General features: G+C 43.8%; 2 pseudogenes; both read left to right on the top strand.

Moving 5' to 3' along the window:
- Positions 1-5853: 5853 nt before the first annotated feature.
- On the top strand, positions 5854-6800 carry LOC149441123 (legumain pseudogene; annotated as a pseudogene).
- Positions 6801-10392: 3592 nt separating this feature from the next.
- LOC149441122 (legumain pseudogene) lies at positions 10393-11252 on the top strand (annotated as a pseudogene).
- Positions 11253-21423: the final 10171 nt, after the last annotated feature.

Raw genomic sequence — 21423 nt, 5'->3', positions numbered from 1 at the left:
AACTATACGCCATGGACGGCTAATAGAGGAGGGGAAAGACAAGACAAACAGTGTTCCCGTACACTTTGCAGAATATCACCACAAATCAACCATTGGACTTCAAGTCTGGGTGTTAGATCACATCCCCAAAACATTGCCAGAGGCTGAGCAATTCCATAGGTTGTGTGTCAGAGAAACCTTTTGGATTTACTCCCTGCATACTCTCTCCCCAAGGGATATGAAGAATTGGAAATTTCCACCATGTAGTTTGATATATCTCAACCTACTATATTTTTTTTTTTCGTTTACATGAAAATTGAATTTTTAGAAATTTCTTGGAAAATATGGGGGTGGCTGGTCCAATTGGAGTGACTTTTTCCTCGACATACCAGTGAGTATATTAGGATTAGCATGATGAAGTTTTATTATATCTTATGTTTTTATATTATATTAGTTGTCTCACCTCTATTAAGGCTTAGGAAGTGTCCTGATTTTATATATGCTCAGAGTCTCGTAACTTATCTAACAGCATATGCATTTATTTTAGGGTTGTACAATTTACACCTTCTATGATGGTTGTTGCCATGGCTTAGCCCATTTTTATTTATGTAGTTTGCACAATTTATACAATTTATCATGGTTTATTTGCACTGCTCTCTTGTAATCCTTTATTATGAAGTATATTGCATATAGTCCCTGTCCCTTTAAGAATGGCAGCCTTCAACTGACTTCACATCTTGTGTAAATAGCCAAAAATATTCCTCCTCCGTCAGCTTGACAAAAGAGCGTGCCTGTGACGAGACCTACAGTACGCATGCTCGTGAAATGCATTACACCAATGTGAGCTCCAGCCCTCACTTCTTCACCCATGTCAAGGCTCACTTGCTTTGTTCTTACATTTCTAGTCATACAGGTGTCCCGGAGGCTGCTTTAGGACATTTGGGGGAGGACCAACACGATCAGGTGTGGAGCCAGGATCCTGGCTGGTGAGTATATATGATTTCTTATTATACATTAACTTCTTGTGGTTTTTTGCCCCCTCCCCTCCTAGCTCATGCACAGTTCATTTTCATTCTGTTTTTTTCATATGAATCCCCCATCAACTGTTCGAAATTCGGTCCTCATTCCCAACATGCAGGATAAGGCACTTTCAGCTATGGTCCGGAAATTGCATGTCGTTGCCGACACACTAATGAGAAAAACGAATGATCCAACTAGAGATGAGCGAATCGAACTTGGCGAAGTGGAATTCGTTTCGAATATTAGGAAAATATTAGAATCGAAATATTAGAATCAAAATTTTTCCTAAAATGGCGGCGACATGTGCGGCGATGGAGCGGGGATGTCTGGGAAGGCGCGCAGACAAGGCGCGCTGACCCATAATGCATTCATTCATGACATGTGATCGCATTAGCCAATCAGCAGCCAGCCAGCCAGCACTGTGTAATGGTCGAGCTATAAATGGCGGCCATTTTAGAATTCTCCATTTGCCTCCAGTCATTCAAGAGAGGCAGAGCTGTCTGTATTGAGGGAGAGAGTTAGGGCCATAGAATCGTTACTGATGGACACAGAATTGTTACTCAGGGACAGACACAGAATTGTTACTCAGGGACAGACACAGAATTGTTACTCAGGGACAGACACAGAATCGTTGAATTAAAGAGTATGTCAGACAACATGCAGAGGAGTGGCAGAGGAGGCAATGTTTTAGGAGCGAGCAGACGTGGCAGCAGAGGAAGGGGTCAAGGCAGCACTAGTCGCAGCCAGAGGCCATTGCTCCCGGTGTCATCCAGCATTCGTGTCTCCACCGACAACCCTGCCGTCATCAATTGGTTGACTCGGTCGTCTTCCTCTTCCCAGGTCATCTCTGACACCTACAGCCAACGGTCGGTGGGTACGTCAGACACAACCGTTAGTTGGCATGGCCCGGGAGCAAGCCCACTGAAATCACGTGTCCTCGACCTGTCCTTTGGTGTTCCCTCACCAAGCGAAGTATCGCATGCTGTGGGCTCAGCCCCACTGTACAGTGAGGAAGAGCTAACAGAGGGCAGTCAGGAACGGGGGGAGACATCCGCCTCTTCAGCAGCCAGGCGAAGAAGTAGTGGCGAGGAGAGTGGCTCGGTAGCCGGTCTAGAGACAGGTCTGTCTCCTGACCCACACGCAGCCGAGGGGGCTAGTAGTGAGGCGGAGACCCTAATTGATGATGATGAGGCTGATCGCACTTGGCAGCCTCGTCGTCATCAGGCTATTCCTTCTGCATCATCAGGAGAAGAGGGTGCCAGCATGACAGCGAGCAAAACAGTCGGTGGGTTGCCCAGAAGGCAGCAGGGTCGCAGCAGTGTCAGTGGAGGCAAACGGCCACGGAGTAGAGCACCAGCTCCACTGCAGCCTACCACCACGGCCAGTAGTGGTGCCGGTGTGCACGGAGGAAGTAGCAGTCAGCCAGTGAGGAGTATCGGGGGCAAAGTTTCCTACTCGGCGGTGTGGCAATTTTTCGTCAAGCCGCCCGAGGAAGTAAACGTAGCCGTATGTCGACTATGTGGCCAGAAAGTCAAGCGTGGCCAGGGGGCCCATGTTGGGACTACAGCGTTGCGGCAGCATATTCAGCGTCGCCATTTGGTGGCCTGGGAAAACCGTGATAAAGATACGGCGGTTCTGCCTGCCCCAGCCCCCGCTCCATCACCCGCTCCGTTACTTGCTCCGTCACCCGACGTCAATCGCCCTCTATCAGCCAGTCAAGGCTCCAACACCTCTGCTGAGGGGAGTTGTCGCTCGTTGGCATCTTCCGCTCGTTCAGATGCTCCTTCTCCTGCTACTCCTCTTCACGGATTCCGTCAGCAGTCTTTCTTGGAATCCGTTTCCAAGAGACAACAGTTTGCGAGCACGCACCCGACGGTGCAAAAGCTGAACGTCCTCCTGTCCAAGTTGCTGGTGCTGCAGTCCCTCCCTTTCCAAGTGGTGGACTCAGCACCTTTCCGAGAAATGATGGCTTGTGCCGCGCCGCGGTGGAGAGTGCCAAGCCGTCATTTCTTCGCCAAAAAGGCAGTGCCAGCCCTGCATTCACATGTAGAAGAGATGGTGGGCCAGTCTTTGAGCATGTCGGTCTCTGCCAAAGCGCACGGCAGCGCCGACGTGTGGAGCTGTAACTACGGTCAGGGACAGTACATGTCATTTACGGCCCACTGGGTGAACGTGGTGCCGTCACAGCCGCACCAGCAACTTTGACAGGTCACGCCGCTTTTGCCTCCACGTTTGCACGTCCTTGGTCCACAAAAGATGTCCGCCTCTACCACCTCTTCTTCCGCCGTGTCCTCAGCCGCCACCCCCGTGCCAAGTCCCATTACCCGACCGGCATATCACATGTGCAGGGCGCAACAGTGTCACGCTGTGCTGCACCTGGTATGCCTTGGCGAACGTAGTCACACAGGGGAGGAACTTCTGAGTGTAATGAACAGAGAAATCGACAGATGGCTGTCTCCGCGCAAACTGAAAATCGGAACCATGTTGACCGACAACGGAAAGAACATGGTGTCTGCTCTGCGTCAAGGAAGGTTGTGCCATGCGCCATGCATGGCTCACGTGTTCAATCTGGTTGTCAAGCGGTTCCTAAAATCCACCATCCCACTGCAAGACATCCTTAAAATGTCACGTAAACTTTGCATGCATTTCAGCCATTCCTACACCGCAAAGCACACCCTCCTTGAGCTGCAGCGGCAGAACGGAATTCCACAGCATTGCCTGATCTGCGACGTTGCAACAAGGTGGAATTCAACCCTACACATGTTAGACCGCCTTTACGAACAGCGAAAGGCCATCACCGATTTCCTGATGTTAAAAGCGGATAAAGGTACTCCCCTGTGTAACTTCGATGTCAGCCATTGGCAGCTCATGCGTGACACCTGCCGCTTGCTCAGGCCCTTTGAGGAGGCCACGCTATTCGTGAGTCGGCAGGACTACGGGATGAACGACGTCATTCCTCTGTTGCACGTCCTGGAACAAATGCTGTTAACAATGGCTGGTCAGGGTGCGGTAGACGTGGCGCACAGATCTCAACGCCACATGACCCCTGTGGGGGCAGGACAGGAAGAAGAGGAGGAGGTAGAGGAGGACATTTGTGCTCAGGAATTATTGAGTGAAATGGGTGGTTTTTCCACTCAGCGGACAGGAGTGGAGGAGCAGGAGCATCTGGTAGAGGAGGAGGAGGAGGAGACAGAGGACCCAGACGCACCGTGGCAGTATGCTGTGGAGATGGAGGCAGGGAGTCCCTCGCATTCCTTGGCACAAATGGCCCATAGCATGCTCGGTTGCTTGCCTATCGACAGCCGAATAATAACCATCAGACAGAGGGATGACTTTTGGCTGTCCACCTTGTTGGACCCTCGCTACCGTTCAAAAATGGTGGCCTTTCACACCTGCTGAGAGGGAGGCCAAAATAACGTACTATAAAAACCACCTATGTAGTCAGTTGGTCTCTGCCTTTCTGCGCCAACGTCCATCCTCAGACACTGTGGGCCCTGTGCGCTCGCGTTCCGCTGCCATGGCAGCAGGGGAGGGGTGGGGTGGTAGGAGCAGTGGCAGCTCCACCAGCAGTGGCTGCCTCAGTCTGCAGTCGATGATGAGTAGCTTTCTTCACCAGCGCAGTGAGGAAACTACTAACCAGCCGTAGCAGCAGCAGCAGCATCAGGTGGACCTGGAGCAGGACCTCAAACAACAGGCTTGGGCCTACTTGGACAGCACCCTGCCAACCGAGGTAGACAATCCCCTTGACTACTGGGCAACGAAACTTGACCTTTGGCCCCAACTAGCTGAATTTGCCCTTGAAAGGCTGTCATGCCCGGCCAGTAGCGTGGCATCGGAGCGCGTGTTTAGTGCGGCAGGAGGTATTGTAACTCCGGAGGACACGACTGTCCACCCAAAGTGTGGAGAGACTCACGTTTGTGAAAATGAATCAGGCGTGGATTAGTCTGGATTTCAAACCACCAGTTCCTGACACAACTGACTAAATCCGCCATGAATCATGCCCCAAACATGTGCCACTTTCAGGTCTCCTCACACTGCTGGTGTGTTCCATTTTTTGTCATAGGGTGCTGGTAGATTACGGGCCTCCCATTGCTGCTGCCAGGCCCGTAATCTGCCGTGGGCCCCTGTACCGCCTCTTCATGCTGCTGCCAGGTCCAAAGTCTGTCATGGGTCCCTGTACGGCCTCCCATTGCTGCTGTCTCCATCGCCACACTCTGCCATGTGCCACTTTCAGGTCTCACACTGCTGGTGGGTTCCATTTTTGTCATAGGGTGCTGTATGCCCTCCCATTGCTGCTGCCTCCACCGCCGCACTGTGGCTCCACACTCTGGTTTTGGCCCCGTGACTGCCCAAATGAGTGAAGTGTGCGGTGATTCTAAGATCGACGGCACTCATCTGCATGTCATATTGACTGACAGTATTATTTCTCTTCCCCAGCAGACTCCTAGGGCATTTAAATTAAAGGTACAGTGTTCTGCACTAATATAAAGGCTCTCTGAAGCCTAGAAACACCCTTTTATAAGTTAAAATCGCAGCGAATATATTCGCATCGAATTGAATTTATTCCTCGAATTCGCCGAATCAAATTTTTGAATACTTCGCTCATCTCTAGATCCAACCATCAACATGAATGTTAATTTGCTTTTCAGCTCATCTGTGGCCTGCTTAAAGCCCATCTTCCCTACATCAAAGCACCACAATTTAAAAAACACAACCCAATTCATTTTTAATAATCAATATATATTCAGGCCTCCATTTTATTTTATTGAAATGTCACAATCTGATCTCATTGCTGTGATAACACCCAGAGTGCAGACCGCTGCAGGGGAGCAGGGTCCTGCTACTAGATGTAAGATGCTTCCTGTAACAATAATCCTCAGCCTTACTGTCCTAGCCACATCCATGCCCATGGATGACCCAGAGGTTAGATAGAAGCAGTGGGTGGTCCTGGTGGCTTGCTCCAATGGCTGCTACAGCTACAGATATCACTGCCAAGCATATCAAATCAAGTAGATCATGGTGATGTATGATATTGCAGTTAATGAAGAGAATCCAACCAAGGGAATCATTAAAAATGGGCCCAACAGTATACGTGTATTTGAGAGTGCTTAAGACTACACAAAAGAGGCGATGCAGAGGCGGTGAAGGGAAAACTAAAAAAAAAGGATCTGGGAAGGTGATAAAGATATGGTCGTTAGGTCCACTTTTAATCAGCCTCATTGATCATGGAGCTCCGGGTCTGCTATCCTTTCCAAGTGATGACCTCCACATCGAAGAACTGAACAAACCAGTTAAATATATGTACGACAACAAGATGTACAAAAAAAAAAAAAAAAGGATTGTTCAATACATCGAGACCTGTGAATCTGGCTCCATGAAAATCATCTACCCAACATTGAAGTTTATGCTACCATAGCCGCCAACCCTCATGAGTCCTCTTACACCGAGAAGCAAGACCGATACCTCGGTGATCTTTACAGCGTCAGCGGGATGGAAGACTACACAGTTTTACTGGTCAAGGCAGACACGAATACCAGTCATGTGATGCAGTATTGGAACTGGACCATTTCAAGAGGAAGTCGAGCCAGTTCCAGGGTAGCGCTAAATCAGTGGCTTCTTACAAAACCCTGGAGCCGGTACACAATATGGACCTTATCCCTAGCCCAACAGAGCCCATGGCCACCCTAAAGAAGAAATTCCTGGCCATCAACAATTTATTTGATTTTAATTCTATTGATTCCATTTGTTTCTTATCCCTTATAATTATTTCTGCAATGGTTTTACATAAAAGATATGCCTAGCTACACTTAGTGCTGGTTGTCACACACAGTAGACGCGATAGATTGCCGACTTGCAGAGGACTCCACACAGATTTACTATTAAAACAGCGTCTGAAAAGAAAGCGCCCACGGCAGACAGCTAAATTGTGTCCTGCACATGCTCATTTATATCAGTGCATACATGCTGGAGAAGAATTTAGTTCTTGACTGTCATGTATTCCTTTAAAAAATATTTTACCCATTTAATTTTTTGAAATGTAATCTTGTTTAAAGTGAAGTCCCAATATTTGTGAAAGCAAATTTCAATGTGAACATGTTTCTGCAGTGATTTTTCGTTGTGTTAGACGTGCTTCCAGGACGTCTGCTCTCTTAGATGGATTCCTGTATTGTGCCTAGTTAGTAAATTCGCTTTTGCGTCAACTTGTTAGATGCTTTCTTTAGTAAAATGTCTGCTGTCTAAAAGTAGATGGACTCTAATGAAAAAGTAGACATTAGCCCACGGAAATGTACCTAGGCGCCGTCTAGATACATTAGTAAATCAGGGCCTCAGCATCCATCAACCACCTCACCTTTCATGATGTCACAATATATATTCTCTCTCTCTCATGCAGATCAACTATGTTTAACACAACCAAAATGAGAGCTAAAAAATAGGCTGCTATCCAAATTAAAAAAGGTTATTTGCAAAATGACCTACTCAGGGATTGTAAAATGCAGATTTACCAGTGGGAGCCCAATTATTTGTGGGACTCACGTGACATGAATTCACTTCATATCTATCCCTCACCAATTTGGCCTTAAAGGCATTACAATATTTCCCATTATTAGACCCCAAACAAGGTACCGTCATCATAGAAGTTACACAAGTCTGCTTAATCCATAAATATTTTAGTTATAATGGTGAATTCTATATACAAACCCAAGGCACAGCTATGGGAACCAATTTTGCTCCCTTGTATAAAAAAAATTGGGCGATGGGCCTCTGGAAAGAAAAACTACATATGGAAAAAAACTTTTGCTGCTAATTTTTTTGGGAGATATATTGCCGACATTCTTGTCATCTGGGATGGCACAGCTACATTAATAAACCTATTTGTGGAACATTGCAACAGCAACACTCATGACCTTTGCTTGGCATATGTTTATGACCCCAACAGTTTGGCCTTCCTAGATCGATCTTGAAGTTAGTCAGCTGCCATTTCCCCAAATGGATTAACATCCCTAAAAAAAGGGACAGTTCTGTTGGTTGTACATTGAAGGAAGCATAGCCCTAACAAAAAAATAAAAAAAAAAACAAGTTTTCAGATGAGGGTTAGCCAACTGAACCAATAGAAAAAGTCTACAAAACGGATATTTAAACCGTAAACCTGAAAAGAAAAAAAATACCAAGAACAGCGACCATTCTACTTGTTTCATTACTACATTTCACAATCAGCATGTTAAGATGGAAAGGGTACTATCCAAACATTGGAATATCCTACACCTTAAGACCCTACTCCCTAATAAACCTAAATTCACCTACCGGAGGGCTCCAAACCTTAAAACAAAAATAGCCCCCAGTAAAACTTCCTCCCACTGTGTCCAACTCAGTCCACTTGCCTTATCCCCCTTACCGGCATGTATCAATACCGTAAGGCTCTGTGCAAGACCTGTTCCTTTGTCACCCATGGACAGAAGAATTTACTATAAAAATGGTAAGACCTCCAAATTTGACAAATTTCTATAATTGCTCCTCTGATTTTATCTAGTATACTGCCTATCTTGCCCATGCGCTAAATTTTATCTGGGCCGAGCCATACGCCATGGACGGCTAATAGAGGGGAAAGACAAGACAACCAGTGTTCCCGTACACTTTGCAGAATATCACCACAAAATCAACCATTGGACTTCAAGTCTGGGTGTTAGATCACATCCCCAAAACATTGCCAGAGGCTGAGCAATTCCATAGGTTGTGTGTCAGATAAACCTTTTAACATTTACTCCCTGCATACTCTCCCCCCAAGGGGTATGAATGAAGAATTGAAAATTTCCACCATCATGTAGTTTGATACATATTTCAACCTACTATACACAAATTTATTTTTCTGTTTATATGAAAATTGAATTTAGAAATTTCTGGGAAAATATGGGGGTGGCTGGTCCAATCAGTGATTTTATTCCTCAATATACCAGTGAGTATATTAGGATTAGCATGATACAGTTTTATTATATCTTATGTTTTTATATTATATTAGTTGTCTCACCTCTATTAAGGCTTAGGAAGTGTCCTGATTTTATATATGCTCAGAGTCTCGTAACTTATCTAACAGCATATGCATTTATTTTTGGGTTGTACAATTTACACCTTCTATGATGGTTGTTGCCATGGCTTAGCCCATTTTTAATTGTTTATGTCATTTGCACAATTTATACAATTTATCATGGTTTATTTGCACTGCTCTTGTAATCCTTTATTATGAAGTATATTGTATATAGTCCCTGTCCCTTTAAGAATGGCAGCCTTCAACTGACTTCACATCTTGTGTAAATAGCCGAAAATATTTCTCCTCCATCAGCTTGACAAAAAAAAGAGCGTGCCTGTGACGAGACCTACAGTACACATGCTCGTGGAACGCATAACGACGCTCTGATGTCATTACACCAACGTGAGCTCCAGCCCTCACTTCCGGGCACCACCATCTTGCCGGATCAGCCTGGAATAGTGATCGGGAGGATCTGGTTACTACACATTGTGATGACAGGACCACCACACTGAGGCGGTTTATCCCCGATGGACTAGATGCCATATTTCACCTGCTTTCCTGCAAGTGGGTTTTAATTGTGTACAATAAATGTTTGTTTAATCTACACTTAGATGCACTCTTTGGTTTATTGTAGTTGAAGCTGCATGATTTCCAAGTATAATATTGATCACTTTAGAGAACTCAATGTCCTTACACTGAAGGGGGTCAGTTAAAGAACCAATATAACTTGTTTTTCATAGATATGGCGGCTATGGCCAACAACCAAGCCTCCTTCACCCATGTCAAGGCTCACTTGCTTTGTTCTTACATTTCTAGTCATACAGGTGTCCCAGAGGCTGGTTTAGGATATTTGGGGGGAGGACCAACACCATCAGGTGTGGAGCCAGGATCCCCGCTGGTGAGTATATAGGATTTCTTATTATACATTAACTTCTTGTGGTTTTTCACCCACTCCCCTCCCAGCTCATGCACAGTTCATTTTCAGTCTGTTTTTTTCATATGAATCCCCATCAACTGTTCGAAATTCGGTCCAGATTCCCAACATGCAGGATAAGGCACTTTCAGCTATGGTCCGAAAAAATGCATGTCGTTGCCGACACACTAATGATGCGAAAAACGAATGATCCAACTATCAACATGAATGTTAAATTGCTTTTCAGCTCATCTGTGGCCTGCTTAAAAGCGCATCTTCCCTGCATCAAAGCACCACAATTAAAAACACAACCCAATTCATTTTTAATACTCAATATCTATCCAGGCCTCCATTTTTATTTTATTTTGTTGAGATGTCACAATCTGATCTCATTGCTGTGATAACACCCAGAGTGCAGACCGCTGCAGGGAAGCAGGGTCCTGTTACTAAATGTAAGATGCTTCCAGTAACAATAATCCTCAGCCTTACTGTCCTAGCCACATCCATGCCCATGGATGACCCAGAGGTTGGATAGAAGCAGTGGGTGGTCCTGGTGGCTTGCTCCAATGGCTGCTACAACTACAGACATCAGTGCCAAGCTTATATCAAGTAGATCATGATGATTATGTATGATGATATTGCAGATAATGGAGAATCCAACCAAGGGAATCATTAAAAATGGGCCCAACAGTATACATGTGTATGTTAGAGTTCTTAAGGTCTACACAAAAGAGGCGATGCAGAGGCGGTGAAGGGAAAAAAAAAAAAAAAAAAAAAAAAATGGATCTGGAAAGGTGATAAAGATATGGTCGGTAGGTCCACTCTTAATCAGCCTCATTGATCATGGAGCTCCGGATCTGCTATCCTTTCCAAGTGATGACCTCCACATCGAAGAACTGAACAAGCCAGTCAAATATATGTACGATAACAAGATGTACAAAAAGATTGTTCTATACATCGAGACCTGTGAATCTGGCTCTATGAAAATCATCTACCCAACATTGAAGTTTATGCTACCATAGCCGCCAACCCTCATGAGTCCTCTTACACTGAGAAGCAAGACTGATACCTCGGTGATCTTTACAGTGTCAGCTGGATGGAAGACTACACAGTTTTACTGGTCAAGGCACACACTAATACCAGTCATGTGATGCAGTATTGGAACTGGACCATTTCAAGATGAAGGCAAACCAGTTCCAGGGTAGCACTAAATCAGTGGCTTCTTGCAAAACCCTGGAGCCGGTACACAATATGGACCTTATCCCTGGCCCAGCAGAGCCCATGGCCATCCTAAAAGAAGAAATTCCTGACCATTAACAATTTGATTTTAATTCTAGTGATTCTATTTTTGTTTCTTATCCCTTATAATTATTTCTGTAATTGTTTTACATAAAAGATATGCCTAGCTACACTTAGTGCTGGTTGTCACACACCGTAGACACGATCGATTGCAGACGACTCCACACAGCGTTACTATTAAAACAGCATCTGAAAAGAAAGCGCCCACGGCAGACTAAATTGTGTCCTGCACATGCTCATTTATATCCGTGCATACATGCTGGAGAAGCGTCTAGTTCTTGACTGTCATGTATTCCTTTAAAAAGCTATTTACCCATTTAATTTTTTTTTAAATGTAATATATTTGTTTAAAATTAAGTCCCAATACTTGTGAAAGCAAATTTCAATGTGAACATGTTTCTGCAGTGATTTTTCGCTGTGTTAGACGTGCTTCTAGCACATCTGCTTTCTTAGATGGATTCCTGTATTGTGCTTAGTTCGTAAATTCGCTTTCGTGTCTACTTGTTAGACGCTTTCTTTATAAGTGTCTTTGCCGTCTAAAAGTAGATGGACTCTAATGAAAAGCAGACATTAGCCCACGGAAATGTACCTAGGCACCGTCTAGATACATTAGTAAATCAGGGCCTCAGCATCCAATCACCTCACCTTTCATTATGTCACAATATATATTCTCTCTCATGCAGATCAACTATGTTTAACACAACCAAAAAGGTGAGCTAAAGGCTGCTATCCAATTAAAAAGGAGGTTATTTGCAAAAATTACCCACTCAGTTGAGCTCCCACTGGTAAATACATAAATCCTGCATTTTACAATCCCTATTTGTGGGTCTCACTTGACATGAATCACTTTGTCTATCCCTCACCTTAAGGCATTACAAGATTTCCCATTATTAGACCCCAAACAAGCTACCGTCATCATAGAAGTTACACAAGTCTGCTTAATCCATAATTATTTTTGTTATAATGGGGAATTCTATATACAAATCCAAGGCACAGCTATGGGAGCCAATTTTGCTCCCTTGTATGCAAACTGGGCAATGGGCCTCTGGAAAGAAACTATATATGGAAAAACAGGTTGGCTGCAAATTTCTTTTGGGAGATATATAGATGACATTCTTGTCATCTGGGATGGTGCAGCTACATTAATAAACCTATTTGTGGAGCATTGCAACAGCAACCCTCATGACCTTTGCTTCACATATGTTTCTGACCCCAATAGTTTGGCCTTTCTAGATCGATCTTGAAGTTAGTCACAATAGTGGGGTAATACAGGCCAGAAACTTCAAAGCCCACAGTGGGCATTCCTATATACACACTATGACAGCTTCCATTTCCTCAAATGGATTAACATCCCTAAAAAGGGACAGTTCTGTTGGTTGTCATTGATTACATTGAACAAAGCATAACCCTAACAAAAAAAAAAAAAACACACGGTTTCAGATGAGGGTTAGCCAACTGAATCAATAGGAAAAAAAGCCTACAATTGATATTTAAACCGTAAACCTGAAAAGAAAAAATACCAAGAACAGCGACCATTCTACTTGTTTCATTACCACATTTCACAATCAGCATGTTAAGATGGAAAGGGTACTAAGCATTGGAATATCCTACTAGAAGATCTACACCTTAAGACCCCACTCCCTAATAAACAAAGTCACCTACCAGAGGGCTCCAGTCCTTAAAAAAAAAAAAAAAAATTGGTAAGACCTCCAAATTTGACAATTTCTATAATTGCTTCTGATTTTATCTAGTATACTGCCTATCTTGCCCATGCGCTAAATTTTATGTGGGCCGAACCATACGCTATGGACGGCTAATAGAGGAGGGGAAAGACAAGACAACCAGTGCTCACGTACACTTTGCAGAATAGCATCACCAATCAACCATCGGACATCAAGTCTGGGTGTTAGATCACATCCCCAAAACATTGCCAGAGGCTGAGCAATTCCATAGGTTGTGTGTCAGAGAAACCTTTTGGATTTACTCCCTGCATACTCTCTCACCAAGAGGTTTGAATGAAGAATTGGAAATTTCCACCATCATGTAGTTTGATACATATTTCAACTTACTATACATAAATTTTTTTGCCATTTACATGAAAATTGAATTTAGAAATTTCTGGGAAAATATGGGGGTGGATGGTCCAATTGGGGTGACTTCCACGACATACCAGTGAGTATATTAGGATTAGCAGGATACAGTTTAATTATCTTATGTTTTTATATTATATTAGTTGTCTCACCTCTATTAAGGCTTAGGAAGTGTCCTGATTTTATATATGCTCAGAGTCTTGGAACTTATCTAACAGCATATGCATTTATTTTTGGGTTGTACAATTTACACCTTCTATTACATTATTTATTACATTACATTGAGTTTTTATATAGCGCCAAAGGGTTTGCTCAGCGCTGTACAATAGAGGGGGGGACAATACATGAAACATTACAGCAACTACAAACAGCACACGAGGGGTTATAGGGCCCTACTCTTTCGAGCTTACAATCTAGGAAAGAGGGGGTAGTGGTACAGGAGGAAGTGGCTGTGGGGGATGGAGTGGTAGGAGGAATGAAGGAGAGCAGCAGTTAGGTGAGGGTGGGGTAGGCTTCCCTGAAGAGGTGGGTTTTCAGGGAGCGCCTGAAGGTGAGGAGGGAAGGTGACAGTCTGATGGATTGGGGTAGTGAGTTCCAGAGGATGGGGGAACCTTCTATGATGGTTGTTGCCATGGCTTAGCCCATTTTTACTTATGCAATTTGCACAATTTATACAATTTATCATGGTTTATTTGCACTGCTCTCTTGTAATCCTTTATTATGAAGTATATTGCATATAGTCCCTGTGCCTTTAAGAATGGCAGCCTTCAGCTGACTTCACATCTTGTGTCAATAGCCGAAAATATTCCTCCTCCGTCAGCTTGACAAAGGAGCGTGCCTGTGACGAGACCTACAGTACACATGCTCGTGAAACGCCTAACGACGCTCTGATGTCATTACACCAATGTGAGCTCCAGCCCTCACTTCCGGGCACCACCATCTTGCCAGATCAGCATGGAATAGTGATCGGGAGGATCTGGTTACTACACATTGTGATGACAGGACCTTCACACTGAGGCGGTTTATCCCCGATGGACTAGATGCCATATTTCACCTGCTTTCCTGCAAGTGGTTTTTAATTGTGTACAATAAATGTTTGTTTCATCTACACTTAGATGCGCTCTTTGGTTTATTGTAGTTGAAGCTGCATGATTTCCAAGTATAATATTGATCACTTTAGAGAACTCAATGTCCTTACACTGAAGGGGGTCACTTAAAGAACCAATATAAACTTAATTTTTCATAGATATGGCGGCTATGGCCAACAACCAAGCCTCCTTCACCCATGTCAACGCTCACTTGCTTTGTTCTTACATTTCCAGTCATACAGGTGTCCTGGAGGCTGGTTTAGGACATTTTGGGGGAGGACCAACACCATCATCAGGTGTGGAGCCAGAATCCCCGCTGGTGAGTATATAGAATTTCTTATTATACATTAACTTCTTGTTGTTTTTTCACCCCCTCCCATACTTGCATCCAATTGCCTCATCCTGGGTTGTGGAGATGCCACCTTACATCTGCACTAAAATACACACCTGCAGCAATATGTGGTCTAAATTGTCCACATAACCCCCAAAAATGTTTTTCCCCAAATAGAAAAACAGTGTTAGGAAGCCTTAAACTTAATTTTTTCTAAACATATCCCACTGTAGTATATGCTTACCTCAAAAACAATTTGTTTCCTCGCTCTGCATGACTCACTCATGGACTTAGTTGACACCCAAGTCTCCTGAGAGATGGTCTGTCTCCCTTCCAGGACACAAAATTAGTTTTACTTTAATATACTTAATGATGCCAATACCTATGCACTTTTAACCAAAGATCCCATTTTAACATATAAAACGAACCTTAAAGATTATCAAAAATGATTTTAAAGATGGAGTGATCACTAAAAAGGAGGAGGAGGAGAGGGAATTTTTTTTATGTCCCTCGGCTCTTAAACTACCGGTTCTTTGCATTTTACCCAAAATCCACAAAGATCCATTGAAACCACCTGGAAGCCTTACTGTATAGTAAGAGGTATAGGTTCCCTTTGTTCTAAGGTGGGATAATACATTGTTTTCAACCACTGGTGGTACAAACTCCAGCTTTCTTGCGTGACACCAAACATATTTTGAATGATATTAAAAAGATATTTTCACAATTTAACACCTTTTTAGTTATGGCAGACGTTGCTTCGCTTTATAGCAACATTGCCCACAAAGACGGAATGGAAGCAGCAGAATTTTATTTAAGCACACATAGCACTTTACCACTACCCCAGATTAAAATTGTATAGCTATTGGATTTTGCCATGAGCAAGAATTACTTCTGGTTTGACCAGAAATATTTACAAATTCCTATTCCTATTCCTGTTCCTATTCCTTCTGTACTGAAATGTATGGTCTTATAATCCATAAGGGGGGGGGATATGATCTCCATGTATAATACATAAGGAAGGGGGGATCTGATCTCCATGTATAATCCATAAGGGGGGGTGTGATCACCATGTATAATACATAAGGGGGGATATGATCTCCATGTATAATACATAAGGGGGGATATGATCTCCATGTATAATACATAAGGGGGATATGATCTCCATGTATAATCCATAAGGGGGGGGATATCATCTCCAAGTATAATGCATAAGGGGGGGGATATGATCACCATGTATAATCCATAAGGGGGGGGATATGATCACCATGTATAATCCATAAGGGGGGGGATATGATCACCATGTATAATCCATAAGGGGGGGGATATGATCACCATGTATAATCCATAAGGGGGGGGATATGATCACCATGTATAATACATCAGGGGGGATATGATCACCATGTATAATACATATGGGGGGATATGATCTCCATGTATAATACATCAGGGGGGATATGATCTCCATGTATAATACATAAGGGGGGGGGATATGATCTCCATGTAGAATACATAAGGGGGGGGATATGATCTCCATGTAGAATACATAAGGGGGGGGATATGATCTCCATGTAGAATACATAAGGGGGGGGGATATGATCTCCATGTATAATACATAAGGGGGGGGGGGATATGATCTCCATGTACAATACATCAGGGGGGGGGGATATGATCTCCATGTACAATACATCAGGGGGGATATGATCTCCATGTACAATACATCAGGGGGGATATGATCTCCATGTACAATACATCAGGGGGGATATGATCTCCATGTACAATACATCAGGGGGGATATGATCTCCATGTACAATACATCAGGGGGGATATGATCTCCATGTACAATACATCAGGGGGGATATGATCTCCATGTACAATACATCAGGGGGGATATGATCTCCATGTACAATACATCAGGGGGGATATGATCTCCATGTACAATACATCAGGGGGGATATGATCTCCATGTACAATACATCAGGGGGGATATGATCTCCATGTACAATACATCAGGGGGGATATGATCTCCATGTACAATACATCAGGGGGGATATGATCTCCATGTACAATACATCAGGGGGGATATGATCTCCATGTACAATACATCAGGGGGGATATGATCACCATGTACAATACATCAGGGGGGATATGATCACCATGTACAATACATCAGGGGGGATATGATCACCATGTATAATACATCAGGGGGGATATGATCTCCATGTATAATACATAAGGGGGGATATGATCACCATGTATAATACATCAGGGGGGATATGATCACCATGTATAATACATCAGGGGGGATATGATCACCATGTATAATACATAAGGGGGGGATATGATCTCCATGTATAATACATAAGGGGGGATATGATCTCCATGTATAATACATAAGGGGGGATATGATCACCATGTATAATACATCAGGGGGGATATGATCACCATGTATAATACATCAGGGGGGATATGATCACCATGTATAATACATCAGGGGGGATATGATCACCATGTATAATACATATGGGGGGATATGATCTCCATGTATAATACATAAGGGGGATATGATCTCCATGTATAATACATAAGGGGGGGGGATATGATCTCCATGTAGAATACATAAGGGGGATATGATCACCATGTATAATACATAAGGGGGATATGATCACCATGTATAATACATAAGGGGGATATGATCACCATGTATAATACATCAGGGGGGATATGATCACCATGTATAATACATCAGGGGGGATATGATCTCCATGTATAATACATAAGGGGGATATGATCTCCATGTATAATACATAAGGGGGGGGGATATGATCTCCATGTAGAATACATAAGGGGGGGGGATATGATCTCCATGTAGAATACATAAGGGGGGGGGATATGATCTCCATGTAGAATACATAAGGGGGGGGGGATATGATCTCCATGTAGAATACATAAGGGGGGGGGGATATGATCTCCATGTAGAATACATAAGGGGGGGGGGGGATATGATCTCCATGTAGAATACATAAGGGGGGGGGGATATGATCTCCATGTAGAATACATAAGGGGGGGGGGGATATGATCTCCATGTAGAATACATAAGGGGGGGGATATGATCTCCATGTAGAATACATAAGGGGGGGGGGATATGATCTCCATGTAGAATACATAAGGGGGGGGGGGATATGATCTCCATGTAGAATACATAAGGGGGGGGGGGATATGATCTCCATGTAGAATACATAGGGGGGGGGGGATATGATCTTCATGTAGAATACATAGGGGGGGGGGGGATATGATCTCCATACTTCTTACCTAAACTTCCAGCTTGCCATCAGAATGAAGGTCGTTCTGCTCATTACCTTGTGCTGCATCAAGTTTTATCTTTGCCAGCATCTCCTACGGAAAGTCCCATCATATGCGCTAATGATGACTGTGACCTAACAGATCCCGGTACCAATAATGACGTCATAGAAGAACATGGTTCTGGAGATGACAGGACTGATTGGAAAGGAACAAGGAGAGGTTTCTGGAGAAGAGGAGAGAACACAGGACTGATTGTAAATAAGTTCCATGAGTCGGGCCCTCCTATTCCTTCTGTACTGAAATGTATGGTCTTATAATCCATAAGGGGGGGGGGGGGGGAAGATATGATCTCCATGTATAATACGTAAGGGGGGGGGGGGATATGATCTCCATGTATAATACATAAGGGGGGGTGCGATCACCATGTATAATCCATAAGGGGGGGTGCGATCACCATGTATAATCCATAAGGGGGGGATATCATCTCCAAGTATAATGCATAAGGGGGGGGATATGATCTCCATGTATAATCCATAAGGGGGGGATATCATCTCCAAGTATAATGCATAAGGGGGGGGATATCATCTCCATGTATAATCCATAAGGGGGGGGATATGATCACCATGTATAATCCATAAGGGGGGGGATATGATCACCATGTATAATCCATAAGGGGGGGGATATGATCACCATGTATAATCCATAAGGGGGGGGATATGATCTCCATGTATAATCCATAAGGGGGGATATGATCTCCATGTATAATCCGTAAGGGGGGATATGATCTCCATGTATAATCCATAAGGGGGGGGATATCATCTCCATGTATAATCCATAAGGGGGGGGGGGGATATCATCTCCATGTATAATCCATAAGGGGGGGGGGATATCATCTCCATGTATAATACATAAGGGGTATATGATCTCCATGTATAATACATAAGGGGGGATATCATCTCCATGTATAATACATAAGGGGGGATATCATCTCCATGTATAATACATAAGGGGGGATATCATCTCCATGTACAATACATCAGGGGGGATATCATCTCCATGTACAATACATCAGGGGGGATATGATCTCCATGTACAATACATCAGGGGGGATATGATCTCCATGTACAATACATCAGGGGGGATATGATCTCCATGTACAATACATCAGGGGGGATATGATCTCCATGTACAATACATCAGGGGGGATATGATCTCCATGTACAATACATCAGGGGGGATATGATCTCCATGTACAATACATCAGGGGGGATATGATCACCATGTACAATACATCAGGGGGGATATGATCACCATGTATAATACATCAGGGGGGATATGATCACCATGTATAATACATCAGGGGGGATATGATCACCATGTATAATACATCAGGGGGGATATGATCACCATGTATAATACATCAGGGGGGATATGATCACCATGTATAATACATCAGGGGGGATATGATCACCATGTATAATACATATGGGGGGATATGATCTCCATGTATAATACATCAGGGGGGATATGATCTCCATGTATAATACATAAGGGGGGATATGATCTCCATGTATAATACATAAGGGGGGATATGATCTCCATGTATAATACATAAGGGGGATATGATCTCCATGTATAATACATAAGGGGGGATATGATCTCCATGTATAATACATAAGGGGGGATATGATCTCCATGTATAATACATAAGGGGGGATATGATCTCCATGTATAATACATCAGTGGTCCATATAGTTAACTCTGTGTAGAGTTATTCACCCCAAGGTCATCACAGAGAATATGGGGGCGCTATTTTCATGTATTTTCCTCCAGACATTAATCTACAAAACACGGAAAGGTTTCTTCACAGTGAGCTGTGAAAATGTGGAATAGACTCCCTCAAAAAGTTAGTTCTGGCCAGTTCAGTGGATTGCTTAAATGAAGAAAAAAAAAATAAAATAAAGTCCTGGATTGTTTCTTGGACACACAATATAACCTTTTATAGGTAAAGTTGATCCAGGGAATATCCGATTGGCTCTCGGGGATCAGGAAGGAATTTTTTTCCATGCAGGAGCAAATTGGATTGTGCTTTGCTGGGTTTTTTGCCTTCCTCTGGATCAACTGTGGGTGTAGGATATAAATTTTTTTTAAATTGTGTAACTGGGATGGACTTTGTCTTGTTTCAGCCAAACAAACTATGTAACTTGCATCTTTAGAAAAAAAAAAAAAATGTATGATTTCCACTGCCTGGGCAAAGTGGAGAGGATCAGGAGTCCTTCATTCCATCCCGGTTATCAGTTCAAGTGCTGCCTTCTGGTAGACGTTAGGGCAGTGGTTCTTAACCTGGGTTTGATCGAACTCCAGGGGTTCTGTGAGTCAGTCTCACGGGTTCGGCGGAGGTGAAGATCCACACCCGACTCATGATTCGTGATGACATGCCCCGCTTGTCCATCATTGGCTGCAGGTGGTCACGCAACATCGCTTAGCCCAGTGGTCGGCAAGCCGCGGCTCTTTACACGCTTTAATGCGGCTCTTGTGTGCCGGGTGCCCGCTCCCCTCCCTCCTCTCGGGCGGCAGGGACTCTGCAGCATGATCCAAAAAAAAAAAAAAAAGCCAGGGCAGCACGCTCAAATGCAATGATTGGCCAGTCTCGCTGCCACTCACATCCTGATAGCCAGTGATTGGCTGTCAGGATGTGTGTAGGCGGGGCAGCGTGACGAACGTGAGAGGAGCTAGACTCCTCTCACAGTCCGCCCTGAAGACCGGAACGGCGCGGGAATACGGCGAGAGGAACGCGCGGAGCAAAGGTAAGTGAATTGACACAGGGGGGACTTGGCTTACTACTTGCTACTTACTTACTACTACTCTATGGGGGATGAATTACTATATGGGGGATGAATTACTATATGGGGGATGAATTACTATATGGGGGATGAATTACTATATGGGGGATGAATTACTATATGGGGGATGAATTACTATAAAAAACTGTGGTTCTTAACCTGGGTTCGATTGAACCCCAGGGGTTCAGTGAGTCAGTCTTGCGGGTTCGGCGGAGGTGAAGACCCACACCCGACTCATATGATTCGTGCAGTAAATATGTTTTTGTTTTTGTGTGAAAATCATGTTTTAATGGTTTTGTTCATTTTGTGCACCTATGTATAAATATATACCTATGTTTTGAATTTTAAAAATCATATTTTATTTTTCCAATTAAAAAGGGTTCGGTGAACGCGCATATGAAACTGGTGGGGTTCAGTACCTCCAACAAGGTTAAGAACCACTGCGTTAGAGGAATATCAAGGCCACGAGGAGATACAGGGATGGCATTTTTTCCCCACAGACAAAGGCAGTGAATGGGATTTTAACTATTTAGCCTA

The sequence above is a fragment of the Staurois parvus genome, unplaced genomic scaffold, assembly GCF_062004578.1.
Source record: "Staurois parvus isolate SC_StPar_1 unplaced genomic scaffold, SC_StPar_1.0 ptg001024l, whole genome shotgun sequence".
NCBI lineage: Eukaryota > Metazoa > Chordata > Amphibia > Anura > Ranidae > Staurois > Staurois parvus.
This window is presented reverse-complemented; position numbering and strand designations above follow the sequence as displayed.